Genomic DNA, 11,460 nt, shown 5'->3' with positions numbered 1-11,460 from the left:
GTCCTTCAATTATAAAGGGCTCTTACTGTGGGTACTAAATTGTTTCTTCCCGATGTTTGATACAATTACAGCACCTGAAAAATAGGCAAGGGGAAAAGTGACTTGAATTGAGGGTGAAAAGCAAAAAAAACCAACAACAGGCATGTAGACTAAAAAACATCAATGCAGCCAACCAGCAGCACAGATCCACACAGACGGCATCAGCCGGAGAGTGCAGGGCACCATTTCCATCCTGTGAATGTGTATGTCCTATGAGTGGAGCTGAGGTGAAATGACTTGTGTCAGGTCTGCGGGACCACTATTGGCTGACGGCCTCATCACACAGCCCCAAGCGGCCCGCATGCAAACCGTGCTCGCCCGCTTGTGTAAGCTTAAAAAAAAAAAAACACTGATAATGACTTTTTAGCTTTTCAGATTTTCCCTGCCCCTCGCTCTGCAGCGGATGCACCCAGTCACAGTTACTCAATCCCGGCCTCTGGACGATTAGGCACCATCTCACTCCAAGCATGACCGATTCTTCTGCTCCCCTCTCACACACTCTTCACTCCCCGGCGAGGTCAGGGGACAGACGAGCCAGGGACTTTATTCCTTACGCTTCTGTCGTTTAAATCAGGTTGGATGAGTGTCATCCTCCCCTCCCCTTTAAAAGCATGGTAATTTGATTCTTTCTACTCGTGCCTCTATCCGCTCTACTATCCTCTGCCTCTAACTCTCTCGGTTTACCGCCCAACTCTGTCTCTAAGTCTTCATCACGGTTGTGTTATGATTGAATTATGGCCTCTGGAGTGGCTCTATAAGCCCCTGTGTGGCTGCTGTGCTGTCACCAACAGACCTACATCTCTACTCCATGCTGCCCAGGCCGCTCTCTCTCTGCCTTTACACTATATACTCGCTTGCCCTATCCACCCCAGCGCTGCCCTGTCACCTCGGATCAAAAGGGAAGAAGGAAGAGAAGGACAAGAGGAAAGAAAGCAAACACTGACCTCATGGCAGCTTCTTTGCCTGCAACGTTTATGTGTGTGTAAATCTATGACATGTGGCAGGAATGGAGAGGTGATCTGGTTGTTGGTATCAGGAATGTAAAACCGTAGAGCAATGACCGTTTTCTCCTTCTCTGTTACTGTAATTTCTGCGTTGCTAACTACCTTGACCGTGGCTTGAATCTAGATTATGCATAACTGCAACAAGTTCTCAAAATCCTGCTAATTCGTTTCACTCAATTAGATAGTTCAGATTAACAAATGGAGTATTTCCCTTTAAACCTTTGCTTAAACTGTAAATGTAGATGTAATCTGTTACACTCTAAATGGCTTGCATTTCTACATACATGTTCTTTGTAATACATACAATACACAGACACAAAGAGATTGATATGCACAAATGCACAGATAGACGCACGCAGCAGTAATTTGAGTGGGATGGAGATAGTATGAGGGGGGGGGGGGGGGGGGTAGGGAGGCAGAGGCTATCCAAACAGGCTGGTTAGAAGCATGTTTTCTTAATTAGGTCTGACAGCCTCCTCACAGAACATGAATAAAAAGCGTGGAGCCCCAGACCTGGACTCATGCATAATAGTCTACTGTAAGGAGTGCCAGGGAAAAAAAAGTGTGGCTCACATTTCAAAAACATGTAATTAATGTGCAGATTAAGGCATTGATAGTGCAGAGAGCTGCAGGAATGAGTGTGTATGCAAAAGACGTAATGACTGAGGGAGCCAATCAAAGATCTTTTGAGTATTTTTTAACATAAGAAAAAGAAAATTTCCCCTGTTGATTCGTCCCCTGTAAAAGCTCTGACAGCAACACAATACTCGTTATTTTCAGAGCTCTCAAAAAAGAAGCAACTTATTTTTCTCTCTCTTGAATTGCATGCGTCGCAGAGTCGTGGCCTTTGATTTTCATCACACTTTATCAGGTTGACCAGAGGGTCCTTGTGTGACTTACCTTTACTCCGCTCGCTTCCTCTCTCCCTCACTACAGTGGCTCAGAATAGTCATATGCTCGTTTCCAAGGCAACCAAGCAGGACCTGTGTCCAGGGAGGGTTGACAGACAGACATGAAACAGAGGCTGCTCTCACAAAACGCCAATACCTTTTTATTAGACTGTTGCAAGTTATATGCTTGCGTGATATAAAGAGCCACTTAGCAAAAGTTATACTAAAATTATTACTTTTTTTATTCAGGATCTCTTGAGGCAAACTAGATTTTTTTGGGATAAGCTGCAGAGGACAAGATACTTCATTGTCTTTTCCCCTGGGTCACTACATCAAGTAAGACGCATTAATGTAAAGAGAGAAATTAGATGCTTACAAGAAGTGAAAAGAAAAACAAAACTCAGTGGGCCAGCACTAAGAGAAAACACTGCTATCAGTTGTCTAATTAATCTGTTGGTTCGGTGATGTCCAGGGAGCGGAGGGAGGGCCGACGAGCTGCAGCGACAACAGGAGACAAGAAGAACAATAGCATTCTCAGTCTCACACTTCTTCACTGGGGTGTTGTATAATCCTGTTATTTTCAGCAACAGAAGGGGACAATTAATAGCAGGGCGCTCAGTGTAAAGCGCTTCAAGGGTCCGAGATTTTGGATTATTTTGTGTCCATTCCCACAAGGGTGACAGTACACTTGTGCCTTGAATCTACAAAAGTAAAAATTTCCACTTAACATAGCTGGGGTTGATGTAGACCATCAAACAGACATGTACATATGAGCTCAGATCATTTTTAGGGCCTCCCTCAATGAAGTGCTGTTACTCTCCAATAGGGAGTGCTGTTTTCTGTCTTCTCTCTTGGGTGAACTATGTGATCAGGCTCCTCAATATTACAGAGCGAGAGAGAGAGAGAGAGAGAGAGAGAGAGAGAGAGAGAGAGAGAGAGAGAGAGACACAGAAGCTGGTTGACCCTCCCAAATTTATCCCAGCGGCCCAGCTGACACCAGTCCCCAAAAGACAACCTAAAGTACAGGGATGAGGAAGTGGCCTTGTCCCTCTTGGGCCTTGGATGCTCGTTGTTAATGTTGTTTTTTGTATTGAGTTTATTATTTATGTGTATATTTGAGAAAAATAAAGTTAATTATTTAAGTTATTTAAATTGTAGAAAGTGGTAGGCCTCTTGTGATAGGTGTCTTCTGCCTACTCTATTTATTCTTGTTCTGTATGTATTTGTTACATATTCATAACGACATTTAATAATCTAAAATGACTGCAGACAAAAATAGAAAGTTCACTAGATTTGTTGCTACTTTGCTCAACTACTTAAGTGTATGAAACAAAATGTGCCATAAAGACCAAAACTCAAACAGGGAAGGTATCAGAATCATCAACATTTGTTTCTGTGTTATCAAAGCAGCAATACTCACCACTGGCTGAACACTGTTTTAAAGATAATAGTCATGTTAAAATCATGTTAAAAACAACCAGGGATCCTCATAAGACCCACACAGTGAAGTCAAACCTGACACAGACAGACAGACAGACAGACAGACAGACAGACAGACAGACAACGATGCTGGCGGCTAATTTGCTGTGCTGTTGTTGAACGATGGCTGATAGCTGATATCCAATCAGATTTAATTTGCAGGGAATGTTTTCATTATGCCTGGCACGTCAGTCAATATGTCTGGCCCAGCTCTGGCTCAGGCAGATAAGACCATTGGTGCAGACCTGGGTTCAGCTTTCACTCCTCCAAACCCAGAACTTTTTAACGTACAGACGATCCACAGAACTGACCAGGAGTCAGTGCACACACCTCGTACAGATCTTTGAAAAAAAACATTCCCACAGTTTGTGAGTAGTTATAATAATAATAATTATATAAGTTATAAACTGAAGCAATTATAACTGAAACAAATTTTAAAAAAGCAATTTTTTTCAACTATGCTTTTTTTTTCATTGTCTCACTAATTAATTAATTAACTCAATTTCATTTAATTACCAAGTTGTATTTACTTTGACTTGAACAAATGATTTAATGGAGCCATTGTGGAGTGAGAAGTGCAAAATAATTTTTGAGGCACCAAAGTTCTTGATCAAGGAAAGAAAATGATCAAGGACGGACAGACCAAGTCTCTCTTTTGAAAATATGGTCCTTGGTTTTCTTCTTTTCATCCAAATCAGAGAGCAAAAAAAAAACGTCCTGATTAAATGACACTGCACCTATCTCTCTACCTGTCCATCAATAAATAAAAACCAAATAGAAAAGATCCAAATTGTGAGCGAGAAAGAGAAGCTGCTCTAAAAAGGCGTTGTGTTCTTGAATTCAGGTCTTGTACGGTATATTAGGAAGTCAGAGTCCTTCAGTTTTCTTAGAGTAACCCTGCATTTCCCTGTGATGAAGTCTTAAAGATCTGAAGAGCATCAAGAGACATATCTAAGAGAAGTGCCTTCAGTTTTTATTCATGTTCCTTCCCCTTTTTTTCCAAGTGATCTGCAGCTTCAGAGAGAGAAAGAGGGAGAAAGAGAAGTGTTTTCCAATAGAAATGAGGCGAGTCGAAGAAGACTCTTCAGTCGGGCTGAGGCTGTCACTGTTCAGTTCAAAAACATTTTGCCATGCAAAACAGCCAAAAGCCCCCAAAACCTGTTATATGACTTCACTTTGAACATCGGGGGAAACTCATTCACAAGCAGGTCAGACTCTTTCAAACTTTGAGAATTTTTTAAATCGCGTTCAAAGAATCAGTTAAGGGCCGTTACATTTCTGGTGGTAATATCTCTACAGCTACTTTTATTTGTTGGTCCCAAATTTTGTTCGGCGATTTATTTTCCTTTGTCAATGAAGATCATTGTCTCACTTATTGGCGAGCAACGAGGAGTGAATTCGTCATAACCGCAAGCATTCACTGCAAACACACACACACACACACACACACGGTTCTCATATTCTGGAGGACAGCTGCAGGGGTGTGGAAGCCTTGGGAAAATGGATCATGGAATCAGGCCAATCAACTTCCTCTGTAGCCGGCACCTGTTTGTCAGTATCTGCTGCTGACAATTTCACAATAGGAAGTGATTCTAAAAAATATACAGAGATTAATAGACACATTCTGGAAATAAATACAATCGATTAATGTCTCAAACATGCCTTTCTTCATATTTTTTTAAGGTATACAGCACAGTGTGCATTCATGATTTTCTGCTTGCGTGTTTATTCAACAGAGATTATGCAAATTTTAGTCCATTACACTTCCTGCCCTAATTCATTAAACCCTGTTATAATTAAGACACACATCCACCATGGAGAAAATCCACACACACACACACACACACACACACACACACACACAAACAATAATAAAATGTTACTTTGAAATATTTCTCTCAACCAAAAAGAGAGACGGAGAGATGCTAAAACGATGACAGCTAATACGCCTTGATGTTTTTGTCACTCAGAAAAAAGGCAGGCTGTGGCAGAGTGTTTGTGGGTGTGTGTGTGTGTGTGTGTGTGTGTGCACATGTGTAAGTGTGTGTCATGAGAGAAGCTGTGCACGTGTGTGCATGTGTGTATGAGCCGAGGCAGGGGGGTGGGTAGACGATCTTCTCTGAAGCGGCCCAGGCAGGCATCAGCACTCAATCATCCCAGATCTGCCAGACGACACCAGCAGAGAAAACACATTACCCGTGTCGTGTCGCCTCGTCTTCTTCTGTTGTCTTCTCTTTATTATATTTAGGGCTGCCTTGCCTCAGGGTCAGGTGACAATCTGCATTCTCTTTCTACAAGTTTTCTCAAGACTGTCTGGAGTTTTTTTATTATTTTTTTTTTTTGTATTTCTTTTTTTAACGTTTTTTTTTCCCTACCTCTCTGTGAAATGGGAGCAGTTGATGGTTTTTAATCCCTACATGAGTCCCTTTGCAGATGACTCTGCTGGCATGGTGTCAGAAAGAAACTAACAGAGAGCAGCGCTACACATTAGACAAAAGATGAATACCCTCAGAAGGGAGGGAGGGAATAGAGAGAAGAGACAAAGAGCCCATTTGAAGTGTCTGTCTAAGTTTTAGTAAAAAATGAGTTCTTTATAACGGCATATAAAAATATAAATGAAACACTTAAAGACATTATCAGGCACTTTCATTCCCCCTGCCTTTTGTGTGCTGGTTGAGGTGGGAAACAGAAGGGAAGTAAACACATCTGCATATCTGAGTCATTGGTTCCAAGGGAGCTGTTATGGGCTGTCTCTGCATATCTCTTCTCTGTGTTGCTTACAGCCCACCAGCAACAAAATCAACCCCCTGCACCACTGATGCCAGGTCAGATATTCCAACAGTCCTCTTCCTGATGTGGCTAGAAGTGAGGGTGGCAAATCTGATTTCAGCTTTAAAATGGCTGTGCACACATTTAGTTTATCTTTTCTCAGGTTTGAACACACGTGCGCGCGGTCTACAGCAGAGGAAGGCGTGGTATGTGTCGCTGCTGTTTAGTGTCTTGTTGACGGTAAGTTGGCACAGTTGGTGTAACAGAGTGGGCCAAGACCGGTCAGGCCCTCTGTCTCCACGGTAGCCATCACCTGGACAACCAAGCGTGCCAAGCCTGTGGTCACATCTGAGAGATCAGAGTAACGGCATCAACTGGCACCACCTGCTTCATAGCATGCTCATATATACAAACCGCTCACACAACTAAGGTAAAACTTACGCCCGCAAGGTACAGCACAATCTACGAACCCATTGGCTTCCGGGATTTATTTCAGCCAATACGTTCCGCCTCTCTTGCTCTCCACACAGACTGTTTTACCTGCTGCAACCAAAGCTGCACTTAAACATGACTGGTTACTACTCGGACTACAAAAGGACCACAAACAAAACAAGAATGCTTCCAACATCAAAATCTTGACCCGTTGCCCACAAGGTACAGCGTAACCATTTCCCATCCAGTGTTATTAAGTACCCTATGATTTGGAAATTAATCACAACAGATTTATAAAGTGCTACCAAATGTTCCCCAAAACTTCCAGCTTCTTACCCAGTACAGGTCACACTGCATGTTGTATTATTAGAATTCTTACCATATAGTTAAAAAGTTCCTCCCAGATGCCAGATTGTTGTTCAGTATGTAAATGGCCTGTACTTGTATAGTGCTTTTTTAGTCTTACGACCACTCAAAGTGCTTTCACACAACATGTCATCATTCATCCACTCATACATTGACTTGATACATCGAACTAACATTCACACAACATTCATACATTATAGGCACAGCTACGGGAGCAATTTGGGGTTACGCATCCTCTAATTGAAGGATGACCCTGCTTTACCACTGAGCCACAGACACAAAAAAACTACAGACTGGTTGATTCATAACAAGATGAAGATGAACAAGATGCTGGATCCTCTCCCATACGTATGCGTGTGTGTGTGTGTGTGTGTGTGTGTGTGTGTGTGTGTGTGTGTATATGTGTGTTTATTCCTTCTGGTCAGTGGGAGGACTCTTTCAGTATGGCTGTCACCCCCAGGACCAGGCTCATACAACAGGAATAATGAGCAACTATTCTGCTCCGTCGCAGAGAACCAAACAAGGTTTACAAAGACGAAGGACTCCGGGGGTCAAGGCTGAGCGCTGGCTCTCTCCCTGTCTCACATAAGCCCCACACACACACACACACACACACACACATTTCTTTATGACTTCCACTTTCTTACGTATGTCCCCAGTGTGTAGGGGTCACCATGGTAACCTTGTCTTCTGCAGCAAATGGCTGCGATATTGTGATGGGGTCTCGACCAACGTTTATTGATCGACAAGATTTGGTGCCTGTTTCAAAGAAAAATCTGGTTCTACGTTGTTGAGACTTGCAATCGATGAGAAGAAATCCCTGGAAACAAACCTGATGAATGTATACTCTTGAGATAGTCACAGTTTATGGGCTGTGTTCATGTGTTATTTCTAGCCTTTTGTTCCAGTAGATCTTTCATATTTGCATATTTGGTCATGCTTTTCTATACTGGGCGTGTATGTATAAGTGTGTTAGTGTGTGTGTGTTTGTGTGTGTTTGTGTTCCATGGGTACTTCCTGTGGTTAGGTCTATGCAGCAGAGATGATTCATGACTTTCAGTGTTGTTTCAGAGAGAGAAAATTCACACTATAAATTTGTCTCTTTCCAACACTATGTCACACACATACACTCTCTCTCTCTGTCTCTCTCTCTCTCTCTCTCTCTCTGGTGCTGTTACGTTACAGTGTTCCAACTCCCACACAAACAGACAGAAATGAGTACATCTTCATCTACTCTTTTTGGGGTAACTGACACAAATGAACCAAAAATATCTTTAACATGCACTCATTTCTCACTTCCTCTTGCTAGCAGCTCATGATTGTGGTTATAAATATCTTAATCACATAACACGAGGCAAGATTTACTCAGTGGTGTCTTATAAATTCATTCATATAAATAAGCAGTTTATATAACAGATTACTTTCAAAAATCTGTCTCTTAATTTGAAGCTCTGCTGTGCTTTATCAGGAAACGCTGCTGCACATTTGTGATTATAGTACAAAGGATGAAGTCCTTTTTTCTGTGTTCTTCTGTGCACCGTGTGCTTAGTGGAGGTCACAGCAAACAATAGCCTACGGGAAGTGAGAGCAGCTAGAAAGGCACGAAAGCCTGTGAATATAAAAAAAGAAAAAGAATGATCTATATGTGTGTATGCTTGTTGGAATTGATTTGGATGTCGAACATTTTGTGCAACAAAGCACAGAAATAATTCCACAGTTAATCAAAGTAGCAGCAGTAATGATAGCAGCAGTCTGTTGCTCACCTTATCACCACTGCCTATCCTGTTATCTTAAAGGGGAAAGTCCACACACAGGAAACTTTACCGTTCACTTACAGTATCCAATTACAGTTAAGTCAACATATTTTCCTTCTTCAAATGAAGCCACAACTTCCTCATTGCTGATTTTCCACGCCTCTCTGTTGCTCTCTTTCTCTTTTTTCCAATCGCCGCGTCACTGGGTTGTGGTTTTCTCACTACTCACAGTGCACAGGAAGTGTGTTGTGGCAAAACAGGTCCTTGTCACTGTTTCCACTCCTCACCGAGAACCACAGAGCTAAATTTAACACCAATAACAAGATCACAGGCACCCAAAATACTCGCTTCCACATACATAAAGGTTTAATTTAACTATTCTGAGCTATTTATACCTAACCATGTTAATATACTTACGTCTAGGCTGAGGCTAAGTTTACTGCGTGACGCAGTCTGCCGCAAAGGAAACAGACCAAGCCAATTAGCGAGCCTTGGGGTTAGAGAGGAGCTAGTAAAGTCAGGACAGTTAGCCGCTACAGCTTAACTGCCCATGATGATCACATGAATGAAGTCTGGTCAGAAAATAGACTGATCGACACCGACATGTTGACATTGGCGGCGAGCCAATGCATAGATTTGACGCAAATGTGGTCTTCACCAATCAGTTTATCGGATTAGTCCTTTACTTCAGCTAAAAGTCTGCTCAAGAAAGCACAACTACAGACGTCTGTTTGTATGTAGAATAATGCAGAGTTCAGGTCAGTCTACTCAAATTTGAGGAACTGAAATTACAGCCACCTCAAAACTTGTTAAATCTGGTGTCACATGTGGGTGTAAGAATAGAATGTCATCGGCTATTTTAATTACATGTACGGTTCATGAATTTCATACTACTGAAAAAAGGATGGGGGAAAAAATGTTTGCTATTAGTAGCCTAAGAAGAGTCCCTGAATGGAAAATGCAAAAATGAAAGAGAAGAAGTGGAAAAAGAAACATGTGAAATAAATAACATCCTACAAGCAACAGGGAGAACATTTTTTCAAAAAAGACCACGGATCAATCTCACTAAGAGGAGACATGACTGAAGGTGTGTTACATTGTTGAACGCCTTCAGATCAAATCATTTCTGAAAATATCTGTAAAGGACCGGCAGTATCAATATCAGCCCCTTAATCTGGAGCAGCTCCTCTCTCCACTCTGTCTTTGTGTCGAGGGTATTGTGAGGCCTCAACTGAACCCACCTCTGTGAGCTGCCAGCGTATGCTCAGTATCAGCACAGTGGAGATGAGGAGGGTTGAGAAAGAGGCCAGTGGACTTGGACCGCAGCCAGGGCCAGAGTGGGTTTAACTCTGGCTAAAGTTACGCACTGCTCACTGTGACTGGCTCCGCTAACTCACTCTGGCTGGGATCAGAAGCCAATAGCGGGACAATTACCCTGGGCACTGTCGAGTCACGTTGGCCAAAGTCTGGTCTGTGTCCATGTGGGTGTAAGTTCAGCCACGCACACACATATACAGTCGCTACACATTTGCTGATTGCTACAAATCTGAGAATCTGTTTTAACCTCTGAAACTCTTCCCACTTTGTTTCCCCTTAAGTTACTTTAAGATAGGAGAAATCCTCTTACTCCACACTGTCTGACATCATCACATATACATTTGATATACTGTATCAGCTTGTTTTAGCTTTTCCTTTCAGCTCTTTGATGTTTACACAATACTACAATATTCAAAGCCATTTTTCTGTCAAATGGAAAATTTGCTACATATTGTATATTGTGCAAAATTGTATAAATATTTCCCCCAAATTCAGCCAGAGATACATTCACTATAGTTAAAAAACAAATCCTGAAAATATCAGTATGTACAATTCCTGTAAGTCCGTTAGAGGAATGACTTCAGTGACAAGCCCAGCATGTGTCATTTTGTTTTAAGAAGATAAAAAAAAGATGACAACAAAGCAGCATTCTTAGTTTCTATTCCTTTGTTTTTCTCTTTTTTTTCTCTGTTACTTCCTCCCGCCTACTCATTTGCTCTCATTTATTCCCAGCTCTGTGTATCCATCTCTAACTCACACCATCGCTGTCCCTCTGCTAGTGTGGGTCTATAGATAGGCCGATGTAAGGTACAAGCAGTGGGGCTTTGGAGAAAGGAGATAAGCTCTTTTTGTTACTGTAGAAAATGAGCCAGAGGGCCTGCTATAAATAGGCAGATTTAGTCCACCCCACTACTCAGAGCTCGGCAGGAGATCAGGCTCGAGAGTGCAACTTTAAGGCCAGGGTCAGTGTGTTACTATGGCGACACAGCCACGGCAGTGTGTGTCAGGGGGTGAGGGTGTACATAGGATCGTGTGTGTGTGTGTGTGTGTGTGTGTGTGTGTGTGTGTGTGTGTGTGTGTGTGAATGCCCCCCCTCCCTGTTCTCCGGGTCTCTCCAGCAGCAGCAGCAACAGTTAGTCTCCCAGCCCCTGTTGAGAGAGAGCATGTTGGGTAACGGCAGTCTGGAGTTCCCCTGGCCTCGCTCCAGACCTCCTCTCCCTTCCCTCCTGCCTCTCTCCCACAGTACTCCCCTCCTTCTCCCCTCTCATCCAGCCACTTCCCCTTCCCCCCGCTGGCTTTTTCACCAAGGAGAGATATGGGTTTATGCATGTTTGTGTGAACATGCTTGGCTATTCCCAACAGTCCATACAGCACAACTGCTAGTTTATTTGTCCTGTTCACAGCAGGTCG

Source organism: Cebidichthys violaceus, unplaced genomic scaffold, assembly GCF_023349555.1.
Source record: "Cebidichthys violaceus isolate CVI_PGR_0920_01 unplaced genomic scaffold, fCebVio1.0.p SCAF_2, whole genome shotgun sequence".
Classification (NCBI taxonomy): Eukaryota; Metazoa; Chordata; class Actinopteri; order Perciformes; family Stichaeidae; genus Cebidichthys; species Cebidichthys violaceus.
This window is presented reverse-complemented; position numbering follows the sequence as displayed.